Source organism: Phascolarctos cinereus, unplaced genomic scaffold (genome assembly GCF_003287225.1).
Source record: "Phascolarctos cinereus isolate Bilbo 61053 unplaced genomic scaffold, phaCin_HiC Scaffold_1;HRSCAF=81, whole genome shotgun sequence".
Taxonomy (NCBI): domain Eukaryota; kingdom Metazoa; phylum Chordata; class Mammalia; order Diprotodontia; family Phascolarctidae; genus Phascolarctos; species Phascolarctos cinereus.
In genome coordinates, this window is record NW_027555514.1 from 159,178,073 (window position 1) to 159,203,890 (window position 25,818).

At 36.0% G+C, this 25,818-nt stretch overlaps 1 protein-coding gene across 5 annotated transcripts in view; it reads left to right on the top strand.

Annotated features, from left to right (window-relative positions):
* Positions 1–25,818, top strand: part of FAM107B (family with sequence similarity 107 member B) — a 92,631-nt gene that overhangs the window by 17,621 nt on the left and 49,192 nt on the right. The window contains exon 1 of one of the 5 annotated variants that reach the window (XM_078154710.1): positions 16,058–16,078. The exons of 3 other annotated variants lie outside the window; for them this stretch is intronic. The gene's annotated coding sequence lies outside the window, so the exon portion shown is untranslated. Of the gene's footprint in view, positions 1–16,057; positions 16,079–16,117; positions 16,213–25,818 lie in introns of those variants that run through there. One more of the 5 variants, XM_020999749.2, reaches the window with a different exon arrangement.

Below are 25,818 nucleotides of genomic sequence, written 5' to 3' on the forward strand. Positions count from 1 at the left end.
AATTTCTCACACCTCTATATGGGGTTGCAACCCACGGTTTAAGAAGTGCTGTAGAGAATCTGGGTTTAAAAGAGATAATTTAGTTAGTAGTGGTGCACAAATCACAATATTACAAAGACTGGCACTTGTCTTACTTATGATCTCAGTGATTTATTAGGCACACAGAATGCCCATATTTTTTTTCCTAATAACTCCCAACTCTTCTCTAAACTAGCAGACCATATTCCCTGTGTGTCTTTCTGATGACTAAGAGGAATTTTTGGCTAAATAAATGAAGTTCCTTTTGACTGAAGGTGCCTCTTTCACAATGGCCAGTAGATACTGCCTACCCAGTGGCAAATATAGGCTAAATGATTTGTACCATTATCTGCTTTATGGATGGATTGAATATGAATCACTATCTTAAAGAAACATATTTTTCATCCCTTTGAAAGCTTGGGTTTTATGAAGTCATATGGAGTAGTGTTATTTCAGTGTTACTTAAGTCTTTACTTATAGAAAGGTGGCAAGGTGGTTAGAATGCTTGGCCTCGAGTCTGGAAGAACTGAGTTTAAATCTAATCTTAGAAACTTAAGCAACTGTGTCATTTGTTTGCCTTAGTTTCCTCAACTGTAAAATGGGGATAATAACAGCATCTGTCTCCCAGGGTTGTTGTGAGGATCAAATGAGATAATATTTGTAAAGCTCTTAGCACAGTGCCTGGAACATACTACATGCTATGTAAATGTTTATACCCTTCCTTTCTTCCTACTGAAGTAACTTTCCCGTTTGTGTCACTTAGGTCCACAACCTTCGACTCCCTCTTAACTCTTTCCTTTTCTTCCATTTCTAGTCCCTTGTCAAACCTTGTCAGTTTTCCTCCAAAACACCTCTTATATCGGGTCCTATTTCACTACTCACATAGCTGTCTTCCTATTTAAGAGCTCTTCACCTAGACGATTTCCAGAGCCTCTGAATTGTTTAATTCTGCTTCCTGGTTTTTACATCTCCAGTCAGTCTTCCACATAGCTGCCCAAATCGTCATCCTGTAGTCTGATTCTGGCCCCATCATTGCCTTAGTCCAAACCCTTCAGGGATTTTTTGTTGCCTGTAGGGAAAAATAAAAACTTCTCATCTTGGAATTTAAAGCTTCTTACAATCTGACTCCAATTCACTTTTCCAGATTTATTTCTTGTGGCTTCTTTTTACCCACTCTGTGATGGAGCCTGTCTGGTCTACTTGCTGTTCCCCGATCTTAGTATCTCATCTCTACCTTGAAGCCTTTGCCCAGATTGGTCTTTAGTGCCCCCAGTGGACTTTTTCCTCATTTGTACCATGTAGAACCTACAGCTTCCCTCTAGAACACTCTCAGCTGTCAGCTAGGTGGTGCAGCAGATGAGAGTATTGCACTTGGAATCAGAAGATCTGAGTTTGAATCTCAGTTCAGACACTTAGTAGTTTTGTGATCTGCAGGTCAGTTTATTTCTCTGTTACCCAATTGTTTCATCTGTGAAATGAGAGAGTTACACTTGAAGGGCTCTAACGACTCTTTCAGCTCTGCATTATGATCCTGTGACCAACTATAACAAAGCCTTTCCTGATTCCCTGAGTTATTAATGTTTTCTCCCTCCTTAAATTACTTTGTATTAACTGGTCACATCCCAAGGGCAGAGAATGTTTTAAATTTTTGTTTTTGTATATCGTAGAGCCTACTACATAGTAGATGCTTCGTAAGTGCTTGTTGAATTCAATCTAGATACGAGATTTGGACTTATAATAGCGGAAAAACCCTCATGCAGTCAAGAAAATTTGAGATGTACTTCTAATCTGAAATCTTCACAGAGATTGGGAGTGGTGGAAAGAAATCAAGATGACCTAAGGACATTGTTCATTCAGCTGTTGTTTTTAGAGCTTTCCCACTTACCTGGCATTGTTGGGGATGCATAATATAACTACCCCAGACACTTACATAGCACTCTCAGGGCAGAAAAGGATTTTTGCATACATTATCTCTTTTAAAAATATATTGGAAGTGTAAGACATGGGCCCTGCCTTCAAGGAGCTTACTACACTGTATATGGAAAGACAAAAAATTAAATAGCAATACCAGCAGGAATTGGAGTCATAAGGCAACAATATATATCTTCCATTTTGATGTTTAACAGGTAGACTATCTCAAAACTGAGATTAGTTCTGAGTAGCTTGTTTTGAAACATCTCAGACATTTAGAGGAGATCCCATCTTGTTGAAAGCTTTGTAGCTCTCTTATGGAGGTACATGAGTCTCAATGCTGCCATGTTTGGGATTAAGAGATTTAAGAGCCCCATGAGGCACTATTTAAACCTCTTAAAGAGGTTTAGGGCAAAAATCGACTGAGAAGGATGAAAAGGAAAGGTCAAAGTCAGTTCCTTTTGGCATATTTCTAATAGTACTTAAAATAAAACTTAATTTAAATCTGTTGACCTGCTGCCCCAGTGGAAAAATAGTTTTACTAAAAAACATAAAAAAGGAGTCAGTAAAAAACTGGTGGCCTCAGACACCTATACACAAATACATAAAGGTATGGTTGCAAGCAAAGTGAACTATACTAGGTCCTCACATGAATAAACAGATTTATCCTTTTAGGTATCAGTGAAACATATAGCCATATGAGATCCATGACTTGAATTTGATTCTGGAAGGTTGAGCCATATTCAAAAGAGAAAGAAAGTTAAAAGGAAGCATGGAATAAAAGAAGGTATGCTGATCTGATGAAATCCAGAAACCAGTGGGGGGAATCATGATGATTAATATTTGTGTAAAGATAAATGGAAGCAGAAACAGAAACTATATTGCAGCTGAAATGTATTTCAAACCACCTAGTCAAAAAGAGGAAATAGATGTGTTTGGGAAACAGATCAAAAGTCAAGCATAGCAATTTAATATAGTAGTGGACAGGGTATTTCAGTTACCTAAACATTTTTTGGAGCCTTCCCTCTCTATCAAAGGAAGGACAACTAATCATTTCTTGACTTGTTAGTAAGAATTTCGTTCTTTGAAAGGCAGAGGAACCAACAAGGGGAAGTTATATTATGGTTCTTATTCTCACCAACAAAGAAGAACTGGTTACCAGGTAAAATGACTAAACAGACAAATAAGTGACCTTTGAGATTCTTTGACTACAAAGGTTGGGGGAGCTGGGCTGTACAATCAACAGCAAAAACAACAACAAAAAAACCTCTGTCTTATTAAGTGTGGAATGTTTATCTTTAGTGACTGTCATGAAAAGTCCAAATAAAAATTTTCAGCCAGTTACAATATCAAGCCAACTCTGTCTTCTGCATTAGAGGCTGTGTGTTTAACTACTGGGAAATGTTAGAAAATTGCTCTTCCTTTTCATTCCCAAAGTTTTTAGAAATTTTTTGTTCACTTTTTGGGAGGTGGAGGGGAGAAGGGAGAGGAATACAGTTTTACTTGTGATATAGCTTGGGTTAGTTTTTTTTATAATGTGAGTTTAAATAGAATTAGGTTTGGGGACTGTGTACTTACTTAACCTGCTAATACTTTGGCATTTTGGTAGATCTCTGATTTCCTTTGTATTTGTACTGCATGATGCAGTATTCATCTTTGACTCATTTGAAAGCTGACGGTTTCATAGACCGAGAGAGAGTAAATTATGATAGCTCTTCTTTAAGTATTTGAAGCAGCATTCCACCCCTAGATTGAAATAATTTTGTGTAGTTATGAGTCCATGCCAGATTGCTCAAAGAGAAGGTTGGTGGGTACGTTAAATGGCCATCTAGGAATAAGTTAACTCATGGTGCTCTTGAAGAACAGCCCTGAAGTTCTTTAGTGGGGAATTACTAGACTCTAGCGGTAGGCCTGGTTGTGCCCCTGCCAAAGAAGGCAATGCCTTTCAGTATCTGTGTGTGCTACTGGACAGCCCAAGGTCTAATTGGATAGTATAAGAAAAGTTCAGAAATAAGTAAGAGAAAAGGCAGGGAGAAATGTTGAAAAAAGAAACACATGAGGTAGAGTAGTGATATGGTAACATTGACAGTTTCACTTATTGACACCTATGTAGCAGGCTGCCTATTTATTGCTATTTGTAGTTCTTGATTCTCTAAAGAAATCAGAAAGGCCACTGACTGTTCATTATTTGGTATTATTATTATTATAATTATATAACATGTTTTGCTTTTTTGATTACATGCAATGAACTCTGGATATTTCATATGTAAATTACTCTCTTACCTACATGACTGAGATCCTTTCTGAATTTATTATCCTATAATTTAGTATATTGTATAACACTTAAGAAAGTCAGAGCCCAGGAGGAATTTGAATAGTAGATATTTTATTAGTTATCAAGACTTTTAAAATACATATTCAAAGTGGTGATAGAATAATTATTTGGATATATCTGTGAGCTCATATATAACCTACCATGCTTTCTTAGCCTTTCTTAGATTCTTGTTCATACCTTCCTAGCACTCCGCCATAGAAGATCTGCTCAACATTGTGGAAAACTTCCTCTAATATTTGTAATATATTTGTTAATACCAGTACAGTGCTTAGGCTCTCATCTGCTTCACTTTCATTAAATGACTGACTCACCTCCTTTTCACATGTCATTAATAATATATTTTTGTACCATTTAACTCACGCAACTTATTTTTGATAATATACTGCAGTGTTTTAAAACATACCATGCATTGAATCCTTTTGATTACTTGCAATTTTAATTCTTAGATTGTGGTGATCCACAGGTCATAGCCACATGGCTTCACCGGCAGAATATTGGTATTAAAAAGATAATGGTGGCAGGGAGCACATGGGCTTAATTGGAAGTGTAGCACAATTTTCTAAATGCAACATTCTTTGCCCTCCCTGTCCCCACCTTAGGTCTGGGCCTTGCTCATTTTCCATCTCTGGTGCTGATCCTAGGCATATTTATTGATGGACTCAATCACACTTCATAATCTGGACAAGAAATAATGTTGCTGTAGAAAAGTGAAGTTAGTAGTTGCCTCAAAAGTTAACTTGTGGATAAGCTATATATAGTTAGTCAGTAAATATTTATTAAGCACCTTCCGTGTTCTAGGCACTATGCTAAACACTGGGGATACAAAAAGAGAGAAAAGATAGCCCCTACCCTCAAGGAGCTCACAATCTAATCAACAAACAGATATGTACAAATAAGCTATATATGGGATAAATAGGCTATAATTAAAAGGTGGAAGGCACTAGAATTAGGGAAAGACTTCATGTAGAAGATAGATTTTTAATTGGGACTGGAAGGAAGCCAGGGAATCTGGTAGGCAGAGATGAAAAGGGAGAGCATTCCAGGAAGTAGAGACAGCTAGAGAATATGCCCAGAGCTGAGAGGTGGATGGTCTTGTTCATAGAATAACCAGGAGGCTAGTATCATATCAGTGAATAAGAGTATGTGTCAAGACAGGAAGTTGTAAGAAGACTGGAAAGGCAGGAGGGGGCTGGGTTTTGAAGGAATTTAAGCACCAAACAGATAATTTTGTATTTGGTCCTGGAGGAGGTGATAGATAGATCTGGGCATTTAGGAAATCAGTTTGATGACTAAATGGAGGATACATTGCAGTAAGGAGAGACTTGAGGTAGGAGTCTATAACTCTGAATGGTGGCAGTGTCAGAAGGGAGAAAGGGCAAGTTCAGAAGATCTTGCAGAAGTCAAATTGACAGGCCTTGGCAATGAATTGGATATGTTGGATGGGAAGTGATGAGTCAAGGATGACACCTAGGTTTTGAGCTTGAGGAATTGGGAGGATAGTGTTGTCCTCTACAGTAGTAGGGACATTTATATGGTGGTGCATTAAAGTTTGGAAGCACTTTACATGAATTCTTGTATTTGAGCCTTACAGAAACACTTTGAAGTCAGTGTATACACTGGCACTATTATCCTCATTTTGTAGATGAGCAAACTGAGAGTCTGAGATTAAATGACTAGACTATAATGTGACTACGAAGCTAGTAAGTGGCAGAGGTGGAATTCAGACCTAAGTCTTCCTTTTTCCCAGTCTAGCATTCTATTAACTATTTAAGATTATGGAATGATGCTGTTTAAGGAAGTGTTTTCAGACCTAAAGTTACAGATTTTAGAACTGGACAGGACCTTAGAGATCACCAATGAGGAAACTGAGGTCCAGAGCATTGTGATTTCTTTTCCAAGGTCATAAAGGGTAGTAAATGTTAGTATTGAAATTCAGGTAAGAGTACAGTTTTCACTGTACCATATTGTCTTATAATCAGTCAGTCAACAAGCATTTATTAAGTGCCAGGCACTGTGATAAGCACCACGGCTACAAAGAGGGGGAAATAAAACCTCGGTTCCTATTCTCCAGGGACTCATTCTAGTGGGGGAGATAACATGCAAAAATGTGCATATAAGATATATAAATGTATAAATATATATATGTAGATGGAAGGCAATCTTGGAGGGAGGACACTGACAGTAAGGGGGGCTCAGTAAAGGCTTCTTCCAGAAGGTGTGATTTTTAGATTCAGAATTCAAAAGGCATCCAAAAATTTTTTTTCTTCTATCCATTTGCCTTCTCCTAAAATTACTTTTTTCCCCTTTAATATGTTTCTTTATGAACTTGTGTAACAAGACAAGTTATGACCAGCCCCAGTTTCCACATCTATTTTGCTTCACATTGTTATTGGAGGACCCCCAAACTGAGTGTGTGTCCTGTTTCCTCCCTCCGCTACCCCATTTCAGCTTAGACATAGTACAAGTATACCTTTTTCTGAGATAGTTGAATGCAAAATAAACATCCTGCTTGTCCAGGAAGTAACTGAATTTACATGTAAGCATCAATCATTGAGCTAGGCCCAGTGGAAAAAGATGGGTTGAGGCCGGATCAAGAGAGTAATCACATTGAGCTCAATTTGGTTTCTGGCATTTAGTCAGGCTGATCAGTATCCAGGAAATAAAGGTTAATCATTTTGAGAAACCTATACTTAAGCAGAGACTAGAATTGCCTAATCATTTCCTGTTTGCCATGATTTTCCCAGTCTATTAGTATTTCATTCCTCATTCTTGAAGGAAACCATTTTTTGTTTTGTCTGGGAAGTGCCAATGAAAAGGCTGGGGCATCAGGGACTTTTTAAAAAAAGCATGTGCATATAGACACACATACAAAAGATGCAGTTACATATAAAACAGAGGTAAAGGCCCTGGACCAGCTCTTTCCATGCTAATTGGGATCTATAATTTCCATTTACTCTTCAATCCATTGACACTGGCTTCCTGGCTGTTTTACAAACAAGACCTCCATCTCTCAGCTCCATCATCTTCTCTGAAGGTCAGCCATGGCTGGAATGCTCTCCCTCTTCATCTTTGTTGCTGGCTTTCCTCACTTCCTTTAACCTGTAATCTTAAGGGCATGGTTCAAAACTGGTCTCAGAGATAAATAAATGGTATTTTAATGCCTTTAAAACTCAAATATTAATTAAAGGGAGAGATTGCATTAAGTCCAAACCTAATAGGCAAGTTACTTAACCTCTTGTTGCTTCAGTTTCTAAATTTATAAGAAGAGTCTAATAATATATGTACCACCTATCTCAGAAGGTAGAGTGGTATGTGAATATTAAAGGACTACAGAAGTTGAATGTAGTATTATTATTATTATTATTATTATTATTATTATTATTATTATTATTATTATTATAGACATAGAATCTTATAGCTGAAAGAGAACTTACAGGCTTCCAGTTCTGCCTGCTACCCCCTACAGTGTCCTTGGCAGGTAAACATTCCAAACTACTTGAATGCTTCCAGAAACTGAAAACTTAACTGCTTTGTGATAGGTTTTTGTTTTGGATATGTTCCTTATAGAGCCAGTATCTGTCTTCTCTGTTAAATTCTACCCACTGACCTGTTTGTTCTCTGTACCTTCCTCCTCGTCTTTTTCCTGTAGGCTAAATATCCTACTTCTTTTGATCCTCATAGGACATGGTTTTTAAATCTCTCATCATCCTAATTGCTTTCTAGTTTGTCATACTTCCTCTTAAAGGGTCACTGTACTCTAGATTTATATGACCAACAAAGAGTATACTGAACAGATAATAGTTTCCTGGACACTCATTTTTTTTTTAATTTTGTTCGTTTTAGTCCCTCCTTTTCCTGTAGCCTCCTGTGCCTGTTGTTGAGTTGTTTCAGTCATGTCCAGCTCTTTATGACCCCATTTGGGGTTTTCTTGGAAAAGATACTGGAGTGTTTTGCCATTTTCTTCTCCAACTCATTTTACAGGTGAGGAAACTGAGGCAAACAGGATTAAGTGATTTGCCCAGGGTCATATAACTAGTAAGTGGCTCAGGCCAAATTTGAACTCAGGTTTTCTTGAGGGCTTACACTTTACTCACTGTGCCACCTAGCTGCTCCTGTGCCTGGCATCTTTTTAAAATAAATTTTTTATTGATTTCCTTCAGTTTACAGCTTCTGGCTGTAAGCTTTTTTTTTCAAGATATCTTAAAAAATCCAGCCTTTTGGTGTGTATGCATTTTCTCTTGAAAACAATATAATTATTCAGAAAACAATACATTGGGTAGTGCTTATCTGCTGTGGTGAATTTCTTTGATTTGCTGTTTATTTCAAAATTCATTACCATTTAATTTGAGCTTTCTACTCTGTTAATTTCTCAGCAGAGAACACTTATTGAATTCTTTTTCTTTTATGGCTGCTGTTCAGAGGCGATAGATATGGCAGAGTAGGAGCATTGGAGAAAGTTAAGTGTTTGGACTTAGCTGTTAGTCTAGAAATATTTTGTAATCTTACTATCATCCTCTTAAAGTAACCATTAAAATAGAAAATATTTGACAGAAGTTGTGTTAAGTTATTTTTAGGAGATACTTGGATGCTACTATGTAAATGAATTAAAGGAAAATTCAGTTGACTTCCCTCCCTACTTGAGATTTATGTAAGGAGTACCTAGCAACAGTTGGTAGGGAGAAGAAGCTTCAGCTGTCAAGGAATAGGGGCCAGTGGAGAAGTGTTCTGAGCCAATTAGAGATCCTTCCAACCTATACAGAGTTCCTGACTGAATGTGACTGATTTGGTTTTAGAGGCAGATGTTGGAGAGATATATGATGTCCTGCTCATTTTTAAAGTTTGTGTATGTATAATGTATTTCATACATCTTTACCATAAGAATCCAATTCTCAGACATCTACTTAAATACAAGAATACAAGAATTAAAATCCTGTGTGCAAAAGTTAGCCTTGATTAGCACTGGCTCATTGAACAGAATCAGTGATGTCTAGCCCACAGTTGGCTAGTGATTGGCAGCAGAGGGATGTGTAAGTGATAGTGAAATTCACACACACACCTCTGACTCCATCTGGGATTTGAGGTAGAGATGATAGTCACACACCTTCAAGAATTCAGAGAATTTAAAGTGAACAGAGAAAGACTGAATTTTTTCTCTTTGCCCAGGTATTAAGGAATAATTTAAGTTTGTTGGACTCTTGTGATAGTAAATATTAACAGCTCACCTTTATAGAGTGCTTTACAATTTACCCAAGTGCTTTCATCACAATAACTCTTTAAGATAGGTTGTTTTAAGTATTATTATTTCTATTTTGCAGATGAGGAAACAGGGTTTCAGTAGATGAAATGACTTGCCCACATAACTGTTAAGTGTGGGAGCCAGAACCAAAACCTAGGTCTTCAGACTCCCAAGCCTTTGTTAAAAATATGCTTATTCACATGTATTGAACTCTGTTTTATAAACAAAATTTAAAAACCAATTCAAAAGCTATTTTTGATGAATTATGGGGTTTTTTTGTCTTTACTAAAAGAGGAATCAGATCCTAAGTATATAAGCCAGTTCTTCATGTTAATTTTATACTGAGATCAGTGCAGCATAATTTGCTGAATGAATTCAGGTGAGATGGGACTGAGTAACAAGAACAGATGAATAAATTCAAAAGGTTCATTGTATGTGTGTGCTTTTTCTTTTTTACTGTCAGATTTTCATTTGGAAGAGAAGGCAAGTGTAGAAAATGTGGACCAAACAAATAGTATTATTTATAAACTTTTCCCCCATGAAACATTAGTTAATCCATGCTTATTTGGTTGCCTTAGTTTTCTTTTAGCTCCATTAATGGAGAGGAGAAGCAAAGAATCCCAGTGATAGGTTGTTTCTGATTTTTTAGGGGGTAAAGGGGGAATGCAGTGATTTGGACTAGTGCGTTATTTTTAACCAACATGTAAGCTGATTGAAGAAATAAATATACTTTTTGTCTGTAATAACTCTCCCTAACACTTATTTTTCATGCTCTTTTTTATTTGGTGAGAACATAACATAAAGTTTGACTCTAACTTACTTGGCCTTTAAATTATAGAATCATAGAATTTTAAATTTTAAATAACATTAAGTAGCATTTTATGGCTAGTTGTACACTTTTATCAGAACAACCCTGTGACCTAGTATTTAGTTCCATTTTGTGCATGAGTCAAAATTACCTCCCCGCTATTGCAGTCTTATTAATGTTTTACCTGGGATCACAACCTAACTTTCTTAACTTCTAATAGAGTGTTATTTCTACTATACCACACTTTTCCTTGAAGAAACAAAACATAGCCTCTTTAATAAAGTGTTTCTGATGCTCTGAGCCCTAAATTTCATTATTCTTAAAAAAAATACACTTCTTAAAATACTACTGTTCAGGAAGATACTTTTAGAGAGCTGGAAGAGACACAAAAAAGTAAGAAATCAGAGTTGTGTTGTAGAAGTGTAAATGGTGGGCCTTCTGGCCATTCCGGGACTGAAAATACCTATTATGTATTACACGCTGTCACACCACTTAATAAGGGAGTTGGTCTATAAGTGACAAATGTTTGCTTTAGTGAATAGATTTAAATTAACTTGTACTAAGAGTATTTACACTCAGAGTAGCTGGTCATTTGTGAAGAACTAAAATCCTACAGCTCACTCTCAGAAATAGCATTTTCTATTGGCTCAGGCAATCAGTAACTGGTACTAGAGTTTGTACAGTCTGTTTTTCATTGTTTGCCTTCATTTCTTTGCCATGTGAGGTCATTCGGCTGTCCACAAAGACAGGTATGTGCAGGCATAACTCTTTTCTAAAAGTTGCTACTGGTTCTCCTTTTTATTTTGGGCACTAATTTGGCTTCCTGAAAAGGTAAGTTTTGTTTAGTTTTTCTCTTGCCATAGGGAAAAAAAAATATCCTCTGCCTTCTTATCTCTGGACTTTTTGAGTGTGGCCATGGATTTGGAGACTGGAGAGTTAGTGTTCTAGGAGGTTAACATTTGGATTTTATATTTGTTTCCATCTAAACACAAGATTAGATGGAAATATGAATGAAAAATTCTTTTTTTCTTGTCCAGAAATTTTTTCTTGCCAAAAAAGGTTTTTGTTTTTGTTTTTTCTTCCCCAAATACTTTTTATTTTACCAGTTAGAGCAGGAACTGGACTTGAGCCTAGGAAAATATGTACCCACTAGAATTTTCCTATAGTTTTTTGTAGATAAAATATTTTGATAGAAGAAGTATGAATTCTTAAGTTGTAGATTTTAAAAAGAAGACCCTAGGAAACTCAGAAATTTTTACCATATATGCTGTGGGGATACTGAACATCTTTTATTTTTGTGGAAAAATGGCATAAAACAATAGTAACCGTCTCCTTACCGCTCCAGCGCTCCCGCTTCCTTCCCAGAGAACTCAAACTTTTTACTTGCTACTTTACATTCACTTCCATCTAAGTTACCTTCCTCATCTTTCTCTTCATTTCCTCCCCCTGTGTTCTTGTGTTCAGCTTATTAAAATGAATGCAAAAATAAACATCTGTTATGTACAAGCCATTGTGACAGTAGACCTGGGGAATTCAAATCCAAAATTAAGTTGTGAGTTTTCTTTCCTTATAAAGTTGTTAGCATCACCAAAATAAAGTCTTAAATGCAAACTGTAGAGCTGATCTATTATTAAACGACTGTCTGGTCTACATATTAGTTTTTTAAGATAAAGTAGTTGAAAGCTTTTAAAATTATAATTCTCCAAGTCCCCATTCCTTCTCTTTAATTTTTCCCTTATATTTGCTGAAGTCTGTGCTGAAATACCATTTCAAAAAAGCTTTGTAAATGTAATTTGTTTCTTAATATTTTTTGGCTGTGATCAGAGAAAGTTTTTTCTCCCCGTGGGGTGCTTTCCACAGGTAAAGACTGAAGCCATGTGTTTTCAGGCACAGTCAGAGTACTTAGGAACTCATATTTTGTTACTATTTTCCTTTATCTGGGGGTTCCTATGTTGATTTTTGCAGTAGCTTGTGAAGATATCGTTCCTGGGCTTTTTTGAATCCTTCCTTTAGCTTCATGGAATGCCTGTGCTTTCTTGGTACCAGTCCAGGGTACCCTGTTTTGATCTCAAGGATTTCTGTCTACTAATTTCTAAACTTTTCCTCATCTCTAATCCCTGGCTCAAAAATGTTGAGCCTCCTTGAGTTTAGAAACTTGATGTAGCCGATCACATATTCTCTTTTCGTCTAGCACCTGAACTGGATATCCAGTTCTAGCACCCTCTTTCTTCTCTATCACATCCAAACCAACTTGAGTTTAAGCAAGGATATTTATTTACAAGGGGAGAGAGGATATAAATTCAGATAACCAAGCAGGGTACATTAAATAGACATACATGTAAAAGATTACTCAGCCAAACTGGATGGCATCCAGCTTTTGAGTCTGTCCTGTCTCTTTGAACTTTTTGTGGACAAATATAAATTTTTTTAGCCTGGGTACCGTGTCAAAGCATGTTCCTATATATCCCTTCTTCCAACTCTTCTCCCCCTGCCTACCTAAAATAGAACTTGGCTACATTTAAGATTGTCCATATAGGTGCTCTCCACCTGGACTAAGCTCTTTTTTTTTTCTTTACAAGCCAAAGATCATTTTCAGCCAATCAGGAAATCTGATTGCTGCAAAACATTTGGTGACCCACCCTCAATCTTTTTATATAATTGTTAAATAACTCCTCTTTTCTTACAAGAAGGAAAGGAGAAAAAAGCACTCATTAAATAAATTGCAGGTTCGCTTTTTGCCCAGATAAAAGAATAAAACAACCTACTGCTCTTCACCAAGAAAATTCATGAAAAACAATTCCTTCTTGACTATAGTTAATGTTTTTCTTTGATAAATGGATTTGCAGTATCCCCATTTAGAAAATATGGATTGTTTTTCTCAAAATAGGGTGCTGATTTACTTTATGTTCAGTTGTATAAAAATTTTTATTTATATGAAGTTAAATTTTCAGTGTTTCATAACTCTTTTTTAGCTTAATATTTAACCTAAAGTCTTACCAAGAAACCTTATCTTTTTTGAGTAGCTAATGAAATAGTTTTTTATTAAATTAGTAGAAACTTCATTCATTAGGTTGAGGTTTGTTTTTATAGTCCTCGTGTACTTTTACGGGTGGACAGCTTGGGTTCTCTTTAGATTTTGAGGCTCCAAGTCTTGCAGGCCCACTGGGGTACTGCAGCCTCTGCTATTGGCTTTGCTTCCTTTCCTTGGAATCTTCCCCCAAATTCATGTAGGAACTGGGAGAACAGCTTTGTAATAGACCTGAGTCCTAGCTCTTCTTGTTAGAATGGTTGGTTTATGGGGCCATAAATTGAAGGATTGAGAAGGAAAGAAAAGCACGTGTGAAAGGAATGAAGCTAGGCATTCCCTGTACGTTATTGGAGAAAAAGGAGTTTATACCTCTACCACAAAGATTAAGAAATCATTAATGGCATATTTCCTAGATCGCTGATCATTATGGAAGGGCTTAGAACCCTTTTGTGTCTCTTCCATTACCTGCCTCCCTTTCCTCAGTTTAGGGAAGGAGGAAGAGGGGAAGTCTCTGAGGTGAGAAGGTTGGACAGACTTCTTTCCTTTACAGGTCTTTCCCACCTTCCATTAGGATTAATTGTTTATATGAAATAATAGACCCTGTGGGTGAGTTCCCTTGGCCAACCTTAGAGCTTATTATCACCAGATGGTATAGTCTTTGCAACATCCTTCCTTCCTCCCTACCCTAACTCCCGTGGAAAAGGATTGAATTTTTTCCTTTGACATTTACTAGGAAATTTATTTTCACATTGCTTGCTGCTTACTTGAGGTTACATCAGTAAATCTATGAGGATTTCCTGGATTTATTTTGTAAGAAATGAAAACTGACTTTGTAATGTATATATATTTATTTTCAACCATTTTCAGTGTTAATACTATGTGTCTGTAATTCTGTTTATTAATAGAGGGGTATATAGTTCCTTAATAGTGCATTGAGAATAACTTTTGAATTAGAGATGTTAATAACAGAATAATATTAAATAAAACAATGTATAGTAAATAGAAAAACAATAAATAAACAACAATCACAAATCCAATTCCTGTCCTAATGAATAGTGCATGGTGGGAAATCAAGATAGCAGCAAGGAACCATTTGAAGAGATTTGATGAGGACAAAATGAGGGGAGGTGAGGTGAATAGGAGGCTAGATCTCTTTTTCAAGCCATAAGATTTCTTTAAGTTGTTGAGGAAATTTAATTTAGTAAGCATTTATTAAGCACTTTGTGCATTTATTAAGCTGGATAAGACATTATGTAGTATAGTGGACAAATGGTTAGACAGTCACAATGACTGACTTCACATCCACTTTTTGACACTTGCTGTGTAACCATAGGCAAATCATTTAGCCTCTCATTGTTCTAGGAAATCCTCTAAGAATCTATAGTCAATTACTAATTACACAGATTGCAGAATTAGAGTTGAAAGGGATTTCTGATGATTAAGTCTGTATCTGTGGAGATGGAGATATAAGGTGGTATAAAGGTGTTTTCTAGGAATTACAGTTTTCCTTGAGGGGGAGAAATATGCAGGCCAGTACTCCAGGAAGGATCTGTGATTTTAATCAGGGAGAATTCTTTCCATCAAAGCAGATAAGACCTAAAACTAGTAGGATTAATAAAGGCTTCCTATTGGAGGTGGCCCATGAAATAAGACCCGAAAAAAACTAAGGATTCTAAGGAGTTAAAATAAGGAATGTATATATTCCATGCATGAGAGAGTTTTAGAGACCACCAAGTTTGAGGAACAGCTAGGTTGTCTGGAACTTAGAGTAGATGAAAGTAATCTAAAATATTTGAAAATCAAGCCTAGAGCCAGACTGTGAACTAGTTGTTTGTATTTTATTGTAAAAGAAATGAAGTTTTTTAAGCCAGGGAGTGACATAATTGAACCTGTGCTTTTGAATAATTATTTTGGGCATTAGTATAGAATATTATTTGGAGAGGGGGAAGAATGAAATGGAAACAAAGATACCACTTAGGAAGGTATTTCAGTAGGGATGGGAAGGGATGAGGTTCTGAATTAGAGTGATGGCCCAAAGTAGAGAGAAGGGGATGAAAAAATGCAGCTGTGAGAGATGTGAGGGTAGAATTGACAAGACTTGCCAAATGAATGAATATGGAGAGGGTGAAGGAGACGGGAAGGTCAATGATAGATCTGTCAGCCTACGTGACTGGAAGGATGATAGTATCTTCAACAGATACAAGATACTGGGACTATTTAGTCCAGAGAAGAGAGAATTTGTGGGAAGGTGAACATAACTGTACTAAAATATTTTTAAAGGTATGCCACATAGAAGGAAGGATTATACTTTATTGTGTGGCTCCAGAGGACAACCCTGAAATGAACTTGAAATGGATGGAAGCTGCAGCGAAACAGATTTTTACTTTTAATATATGGAAGAACTTTAATATCAAGGCTGTTGGAAAACTCTTGAGGAAAGTGTTCCCTGGAGCTATTCAAGCAGTGACTCCTTGATGACTTGTTGGAGATGATAGTAGGGAATCATTGAATCAGATAGAGCTCAAAAGTACTTTCCAACTCTTCAAATTAGCTAAGCCACTGATTCCATGTACTGACAGCCACCAGTTTAAGTATACATCCTTAATACATGAATAAGTGTATCACTGAGCAGCTCCAAGATTCCCTTTTCTCTGTTTTACTTAAGAGTTTTTCCCTTCTCTTTCCTTTATCTTCCCCTTTATCTTTGCAGACGCTGCTACTGTCTGGGGTCCTTTTCCCCCCGTAAGTCCAAGTTCCTTCATCTTACCTTATCCCAGTGACAGTTGGTAAGGATAGAATGGATGAAAGCAGAGGGAAAAAGGAAAAAAAAAACCTGATAAATGTTAGCTGCACTGGTTGCTGATTTTGCCAATATTGTGAGTATTGCCTGTTTCTCTTTTAGAATTCCAGGGCAGCAGTTGAAAGACATGACCTTAGAGGATGCTGAAATGTGTAGGCAGCTCTCACGTGTGAAAATTAGCTCTCTAATTTTCCTTAGGGTTAGTAAGGTTTGTTTACTGATGTCCACTGGGCTGTCGTGATCATAAGACAAAGCCATTACGTGGCAGTATTTATATATAATTCATTCTGTCTGCCTAGATATAAATCCAAATCTGGTCTCCTTGAAAATGTAGGATTCTGTTATATGCTCTTATTATTTTTTGTGGCCCTTTTTCTTTTTCTGTTTTCAGTGAGGAACTCCCTCAGTCAGTATCTGCTCCAAAATTTAGCTTCTTGGAGAGTTTCCTGGGCACTGAGAAATTACATGACCTGTTGGAGTCACATATTTAGTATGTATTAGAGGTGGGACTTTAAACCTAAGTCTTCTAGACTTAGATGGTTCTCTGTTTACTGTGTCATACTGCTTCTTGTTATGTTCCTTATAATAGTTGATTAAATGTGGCTTCAGGAGATACAAAGCATCTTTAAAGCAAGAAATAAGTTTGCAAAAAATAAAAAAAGGTTAACTATCTTATTCTGACATTTTGATATTATTTATATTCAGTATTTCCTGAGAAAAATAAGAGCTCAGGGAAACTTAATACTAGTGTCTAATACTATGGCTTTGGCTAATGTGTGAAATCAGTGGTCCATATATTCTGTATAATAATGATCTGCTAATATTTTGAATCTGCCTCTAGTTTACTAAGCCACAGAAAATCCCTTGCTTTGTTATGTAGCCTGAGACATCTATCTAATTGGGTATTTAAAATGGTACTTTTATTTAAAAGATCATCCAGTTCTCTGACTGTCACTTGAGGAATATTTCATTTTTTTTCTTTCTAAAAAAAATGCCTTCTGGATTCTACTGGGTTTTAGAAAGGGCTGTTCACTCTTGGCATTTCTATTACTCTTTGGCTTTGTGAATCAGAAATGCTGAGTATATGCTCTTATGTAGAGACTAAGGAAAAGCCTGTTTTCTTTTCATCGTATTCATTTGCAAGGTAGGCTTGACTTTGATTTCAAATCATAAAGGGCTCCTTGCTATTCTTTGAACAAGACATTCCGTCTCCCAACTCTGGGCATTTCCATTGGCTGGTCCTCATACATGGAATGCCCTCCCTGACCCTCTCCACCTCCTAGCTTCCCTGCCATCCTGCAGGTCCCAACTGAAATTCCATCTTTTACAGAAAGCTTTTCCAATTCCATATCAGTTCTAGTACTTTCTTTCTGTTGATTAATTCCTGTTTATCATGTATGTTTGCACAGAGTTGTTTGCTTGGTGTCTCCTCCATTAGATTGTTAACTCTTTGAGGGTAGGAACTGTTTTTTTTTTCTTTGTAGGCTCAGCACTTTAGCACAGTGCCTAGCATATAATAGGCACTTAATAAATGCTTATTTCCTTCCTTCTGAAAAAGTCCAGAAACATGTATGTGCAACATCTCTGAACCTCCTACATCCTGAGAAGAGATAGTTTGAGAGTATCCTCTCATATCTCTTCTTTGACCCATGCTTATTCTTTATAACTTTGTAATGTTTAGTTTTTATTTTGTGGGTGTGCATATCATTGTTCTTTCCATTTGCACTGTTACAGTCATTGTATATGTTGGTTTTTTTCTTCGTTTTGTCTCAGCTTACTGCGCTTCACATCAGTTCTTGTAGAACTTTTTTCTTACAGCATGGTAATATTCCATAGCATTCATATACCACTATTTGTTTAGGCATTCTCCAATCTATGTGCATCTACTTTGTTTCCAGTTCCTTATAATCACAAAAAAATGCTGATATAAATATTTTGATGTATATGGGAAGTTTCTTCCTGTCAATGGACTGTGTAGGGTATAAGCCCATTAAGGGAATCTCTGGTTTTAGGTCACTTCATTTGCATGATTCCAAAGTGCTTTCCAGAATGGTTGTACCATGTGGTTGACAATACTTCGCAATTCTTCTGCGACAGAGAACTGTTTTGTTCATATCTTTTGACCACTTATTATTGAGAAATGGTTATTTGTCACATGCACATATTTATGTTAATCGTTTATATCTGGGAAACCAATCCCTTATCAGAGAAATTTGACAAAGTTTTTTTTTTCTTCCCATTCAACTGCTTCCCTTCTTATTTTAGGTGCACTGTTTTTGTTTGTGCAGGAGCTTTTCACTTTCAGGTAATCAGATTTATCTATTATATCTTTTGTTATTTCTTCTATCCCTTGTTTGGTTAGGAATACATCTCCTGCCCATAGCTGTGTGAAGTGCATGATCTCCTCTTCTAATTTTTTTTTACAGTAATAACTTTTAATATGAATTTAGAATGTAATGTAGAATATGTCTAAGCCTAATTTCTTACAGACTGTTTTCCAGTTTTCCTACTAGTTTTTATCAAATGGTCAGTGCCTTTCTTAGTAACTTGTTTTCTGATGAACTCTGGGTTATTGAATTCTACTGTTTCTGATTTTCCCCAGGGTAGCCTCTTCTACTTATCTACCTTTCTGTTTTTTAATCTGTTATTTGTAATTTTGGGGATATTTCATCTGTTTTTTTTAATTTATAGATTATTTTTACTAGATGGTTTTGATTACTGTTGCTTTATGATATAGTTTAAGGTCTGGAAGTACTAATCTCCCTTCTCTTTCTCTTTTCATAATTTCTCTTGATATTCTAGATTTTTTTGTTTTTTCTGAATGTGTTTTGTTATTATTTTATCAAGTTCTATAAACTTTGATAATTTAGTAAATCTTAAAAGTATAAATTAATTTAGATATTATCATTATTTTTACTATGTTGGTATGGCCCAACCATAAGCACAGGATATTCCTCCAGCTATTTAAATTCTTTATTTCTTTAAAGAGCACTTTGTAATTGAATTCACAGAAGTCTTTTGTGTGCTTTAATAGATATATTCCTGGATATTTATGCATTTTGTAGTCATTTGGAATGAGATTTCCCTTTCTATTTAATTTCTTTGTTATTATTATATAGAAATGCAGATTTTTGAGAGTTAATTTTATAGCTTCCAACTTGACTGAAACTATTGATTGTCTTGATGTCTTGATTAGTATAGTGATTCCTAGGATTTTCTACGTGTATCATCAGCAAATAGAGATAATTTTATTTCTTTATCTTTATTTTCTTTTCTCTTATATATAATACATAATAAATAGTATGCTACTATATAATAATATATTAGCAATTGACATATAATAATAAAAAATAATATATAATAAAATAAATAAAATATATTTCTTTTCTTTTCTCTAATTACTGTTGCTAGCATTTCCATAACTATAGCAGGTAATAGTGGAGAAAGTGAGTATCCTTGCTTTACTCTTGAATTTTTTTAGAAAAAGTTCTACTGTGTCCCTGTTGCACATGATGCTTGCTTTTGGTTTTAGGTGGATACTTTTTATGATATTAAGTAAAGGTCCTATGCCTGTACTCTATAAGATTTTAAAAATTTGTGTTAGCATAAATGAGTGTTGTACTTTGTCAAAGGCTTTTTCTGCATCTGTAGGAATAATCATGTGGTTTTGGGTGTTGCCTGTTTCAGTGAAGCTTAAATGAGGTAAGTTCACAGGCTACTGAAGTTTTATCTCTATATCTTGGATAAATTTCTTTTGAAAAAATAGATTTTTATTGCTATTTTTTATTTTCACATTGCCTAGATTTCCCCTTTCCTTCCAGGAAACAAGCCATTATAACAGAGAATTAAAAAGAAAAGAAAAAATAGAAAAATAACAGAACAAAACATTCAGTAAAACCAATCAGTACATCAAAAAAAAAAAACTTACATTATATGCTGTAGTCCTCTTTTGTAAACTTCATAGCCTCTGTGAAGGAATATATGGAAATAGGAAGGTTTCTTCTCATCTTTTCATTGAAGATAAGCTTGTTATTTATAATTTCACAACATTCATTTTTTATTTTTTAGTGGTACTGGTGGTAGTGGTTCTTTCCATTTACCTTACTGTAGTCATTGTATGTATTATTTTCCTGGCTTTGCTTCCTTTATTTTTCATCAGTGTACATAGCAAGGTTCATCACTACAAAATCATTTTTTTCCAGTCTTCGACACTCTAGACTTCATGTTGTCTTTTCCAAAAGAAGTGTTTTTCTTCATAGCACTATCCACTGTTTGTCATTTTTAAAAACTGGTTTTCTAGCCACTTTTCCCACTTTAAGAAGCCTACAAAGAGAGGTAGAGAAATTAATAACAACCCTTTCAGCTGTCAGGTTGCTAGTTCCTTCTGAAGGGCTTTCCTGTTTTTTTTTTTTCACTGAAAATAAATTAAGCTATTTTGCAGCACTGGATTGTCCATTCTTAGTGATTTTATTTGTTCAGTTATACTTTATTCTGCTCTTTGGTGTGACTGATGTTTTTTTTTTTTTTGCAGACTCAATTAAATACTGCTTAAAATACTTGGCTTCCCCACATCAACAGCTGCAGTATCTCTTTTTAAAAAATTTTTTTAAACTGTATTTTATTTATTAATTTATTTGATTTATTAACAATCACTTCCATATGTTTTTGAGTTTAAAATTTTTCTCCCCCTTCTTCCCCACCACCCTCCCCAAGATGGCGCACAATCTGATATAAGCTATACATTTACATATACATAGTTTCACATTAGTGAAGTTGTAAGTAAAAATTAAAACCAATAGGAGGAACCATCAGAAAGAGGAAACAAAACTCAACAGAAGAGAAAAAAAAAGATAGCGATTCAACTTTTTCAGTTATGATTACTATGACTTTTTCTCCATCCTTTTTCCCCCCTATTTATGCTTTTCTTTCTCCTCTGTCGCTTCCCCCCTCACCAGTACTTTGCTTTTGACCACTGCTTCCTTCAGTCTCTCCTCCCTTCTATTATCCCTCCCTTCTTCCCCTTCGCCCCCACCACTTCCTCCCTCCCTCCTATCCCCCTTCCCTTTTCTTTCCCATTTTCCCTCCAACGGCCCATAGTGCAAGTTAGATTTTCATACCTAACTGATTATGTTATTCCCTTCTTGAGCCAAATCTGATGAGAGCAAGGTTCAAACAATGCTCACCCCCTCCCTTCTTTCCCTCTGCTTTAATAGGATTTTCTGTCTTTTCCTGTAATGTAATTTACCCTTGTCTGCCTCCTCCTTTCTCAGTACATTTTCTAAGATCAGACTAATCCACTTACTTGGATCCATTTAACCCACTTGATTAGATTTTTTTTTATCATTACATCAAAGTCAACTAATATCCACCCTATTTATGTATACTCCTTTAACATGGTGTAATAATAATAATAATACAGTTCTCAAGAGTTGCAAGTGTCATCTTCCCTTGTAGGGATGTAAACAGTCCACCCTTATTAACAATATTTTGTATCTTTCTGTCCCATTTACCTTTTTATGTCTTTCTTGAATCTTGTACTTGAAGATCAAATTTTTTGTTGAGCTCTGGTCTTTTTATGAGGAAGGTTTGGAAGTCCCCTATTTCATTGAATATCCATCTCCTCCCTTGAAAAATCATGCTCATTTTTGCTGGGTAGTTGATCCTTGGCTGCAATCCAAGCTCCTTTGCCTTATAGAATATCATGTTCCATGCCCTGTGATCTTTTAATGTAGAAGCTACAAGGTCCTGTGTAATCCTGACTGTGGTTCCATGATATTTAAATTGTTTCTTTCTGGATGCTTGCAGCACTTTCTCTTTCATCTGGTAATTTTAGAATTTTGCTATTATATTCCTTGGTGTTGTCAATTTGGGATCTCTTTCAGGTGGTGAGCAGTTTATTTTACCTTCTGGTTCTGGGACTTCCAGGCAGTTTTCCTTTATGATTTCCTGAAAGATACTGTCCAGGCTCTTTTTTTCATCGTGATTTTCAGGTAGTCCAATGATTTTTAAATTGTCTCTCCTGGATCGATTTTCCAGGTCGGTTGTTTTACCGATGAGGTATTTTATGTTTTCATCCATTTTTTCATTTTTTTGTTTCTGTTTGACTGATTCTTGCTCTCTCATAGAGTCATTACTTTCCATTTGTCCAATTCTAGTTTTTAAAAGATTGTTTTCTTCTGTTAGTTTTTTACTTCCTTCTTCAATTGGCCAATTGTATTTTTAAGGGATTTGTTTTCTTCAGTGTACTTTTTTTCCAGTTTTCCAGTTGTGTTTTTTAGGGACTCTTCTACTTCTCTTGTTAGACTTATAAAATCCTTCTTGAGCGCTTCTAAGAAGGCTTTTTGGGCTTCAGATCAATTCATATTCCCTTTTGATGTTGCAGATGTGGGTTTGTTGACAGTGTTGTCGTCTTCAAAATTTCTGCCTTGATCTCCACTCTTCTCATAGTATGAATCTATGGTACGTTTCTTTTTACTCATGGTTTCTTTATTCCCTGGCCTTTAAAGAGATTGAGCTCTCCTGCTGGGGAACAGAGGGCACTGACCCAAGCTTCTTGGATTGGGAGCCTAGGTCTTGGTCACTGGCTTTGTGTGCTGGGGCCTCTTAGGTTGGCAATTGGAGGCTGTAGGGTTTTAGCAGCTTACCTCATGTTGGGCTGGAATCAGCAAGGCTGGAACTTTCAGGCAGTTCTAGGTTGCCTGCTTTTCCTTTCCTTTAGCTCAGTCTGGTTTCCTCTAGTCAAAGTCAGAATGACAATCAGTGGAAGAATATGTATGCCTATCACTGTCACAAAATGGAGCCATATCAAAATAATTGCTTCTCTCTAGTAATTTGCACAGCACTGTATTATTTATCCTCATTTTACAGATGCGGGTTCTGAGGCTCAAAAGTGGGATTTAAACCCAAGTCTGATTTAAATATCCGTCCATGCTTTTCCAGTTTGCCTCTATATTGTCACTTTCTTGTCTTTCCTCTTGTCTGTTATAATCAAATTCAAACCCTTTTGTCCGTTTGTCTAAATATAGTATCACCTTACCTATGCAACTTAATTTCCCACTTTTCCCCAATATAGATGACCTCTACTTGGCTTTCAGCTCTAAATCTAAAATCTAGCCAGACCAAAATTTAGTCAGGCCTATGATTACTGACCTACATATTAGCTTATAGCCACTAAGCCTTTGCTAACATTGTATTCCCTTTCTTGGAATGCCCTCCCTACTCCTTTTTCACATATTCAAATTTTATTCTTCCTTAAAAGTCCAGTTCAAGCCCTTTCTTTTCCATGAAACTGTTTCTAGCTTCTCTAGGTGACGAATTTATCCTTTCCACGAAATCATTGATTTTTTTTTTTAGTGAGGCAGTTGGGGTTAAGTGACTTGCCCAGGGTCACACAGCTAGGAAGTATTATGTGTCTGAGGCAGGATTTGAACTCAGGTCCTCCTGACTCCAGGGCCAGTGCTCTATCCACTGCGCCACCTAGCTGCCCCTGAAATCATTGATTTTTGAATGATTTCATGTGTGTTATTTTCATCTCCCAAAAGAGATTATGTTTTATGAGGGTGGGAAGGATGATCTCCAGTTTGTTGGGTATCTGTTGTTAGTAGAGTGGTATAAGAAATGAGGCGGTAGGATTTAGAGTTAGGAGAAACTTGGGTTCATTCACATCATACCTTTGATATTTACTTGTCAGATTGGGCACATTTCTAATCTCTTTGAGCTTCCATATTTTCATATGTAAAATGGGAATAATAATACCTGTACTACTTATTTCATAGGGTTGCTATGAAGGTCAAATGAGATGTATAAAAAGCTCTTTGTGGTTAAGCCTTATATAACTATCAGTTATGATCGTAATAGGCACTCAATAAATACTTGTGAGGAGGGGTGGCATATGGTAAAAGAAAATTGTTATCTCTGGATAGAGGAGAGTCTAGCAGAAGGTCTCAGAGTCTTAGTCATGACATTACTATTGGGCCATTGATTTAGCATTATAGTGCCTTGCATTTTTTTCTTGAAAAATATGAAGTTTAGATATTTAAACCATAGCACAACAAGTGAGAAAATGATAGAAATGCTACCTGCCATTTTATTGAATATTTAAGAGTATTGAATTGAATTTGGTTGCTTCACAGTGCAAGAGAGAGTTAACAGATGTAGATGGCTTTCAAAGGAGATCTACAACACAGAAATGGAGAGAGGAAAATTTATAAACACAGAAACAAAATTTATGAGTTTAAAAGAGCTGGGATTATTCAGTTTGGAAAAAGGGAAGGATAAGGAGTGACTTAGTAATGACATTTAAATAAAAAGCTCTTAAACAGGAAGTAATGCCAGCTTTCCTTTTGTTTCTGCTCAGGACAAAACAAGGAGGGATATGAGCTAGAAGGACTTAGGTTAGATCAACATTTATTAAAATAATTTAGCCGTGGGAATTTGGTACTTAGAAACCGCCTATAAGTATACTAGTTCAAGGTCCTCAAGTTAGAGGATGGATAATAGAATACTTACTCTACAAAAGGGAGATTGGTAGACTTTTTGGTAAAATGTGGGAAATTAAGTTTATACTTGTATTGAAAAATTACTGCATGTAACATGTATTTTCAATTTAATATGATGGAGAGGAAAATTAGCATTGAAATGTTCTCTTGTTACACTTATTCCTTGAAATATAGAATACAAAAAATTCACTTAATATAGTTTGGGAAGTACTGTACTAGATGTTATAAGCAGGAGTTTTGCATAGATAGGAAAGGATGTTTATGTTATTGGATGGTATGCGTGTTTGTGTAAACATCTTTGGCAGTCTTTAAAAAAATAAATGTGAATTTTATGGGATGGTTTTTACTCATTGCTGGTGAGGAGGTGTCAGAAATGGAGAAAACAGTAAGGGAATGATTAGGTGAAGAGGATGGACTAAATGGCCTATCATAGTCACTTTCAGTTTTTATTTTCCAGTAATTACTCTGTGAAAGAGCACCAGGTATGGATTTTTGTGGTCATAATCAAGCATTTATAGAAAATCTGAATATAAATAAGACTGTCTTCAGCATTAAGAATAAAGGCAGTTTCCTCTTCCTCACTCATTTATACTCATTTACCAGATCCTATGAATTCTGCCTCTGTGATATCTTATGTACCTACCCCGCTTCTGTTTCTTCTTCTGCCTTAATTCAGGCACTCATCTCTTCTAATTGCAGTAGCGTACCGATTACTCTTTTACCTCCAGCATTTCCCTTCTGTGAATTCATTCTTCAACTATTGCCTGAATAATTTTCCTAATGTAATGCTTTAATCATGTCACTTCTTTTAAAAAACCTCAGAGGTTGTCACAGCCCTCTGTGATGCTGATGCATTATGTTTATGGACTAAGATGAGAAACAAAAATCCATACCATCTTGAGGCTAGCAATGGAAAGGTGACAAAGAATATCAAAGAACATGATCCATTGTATATTGCTAACCTTAAAATCAGCATTACTATTTAGTAGGTTTCCCAGTACTCCTTTGAGAAAGGGATGGACTAGGCAGTCTAATTTTAAACTCATAGTTGCCCGTAGGAAGTTGAAAAGTGAAGGTACGTGATTTTTCATGAATTCTCCCTAGGGAAAGTCCAGTGGAATGCAGGCGAAACCACATTATAGGCATCTCTTTTTACAACATCCTCTCTTTCAGGAGTCATAGTT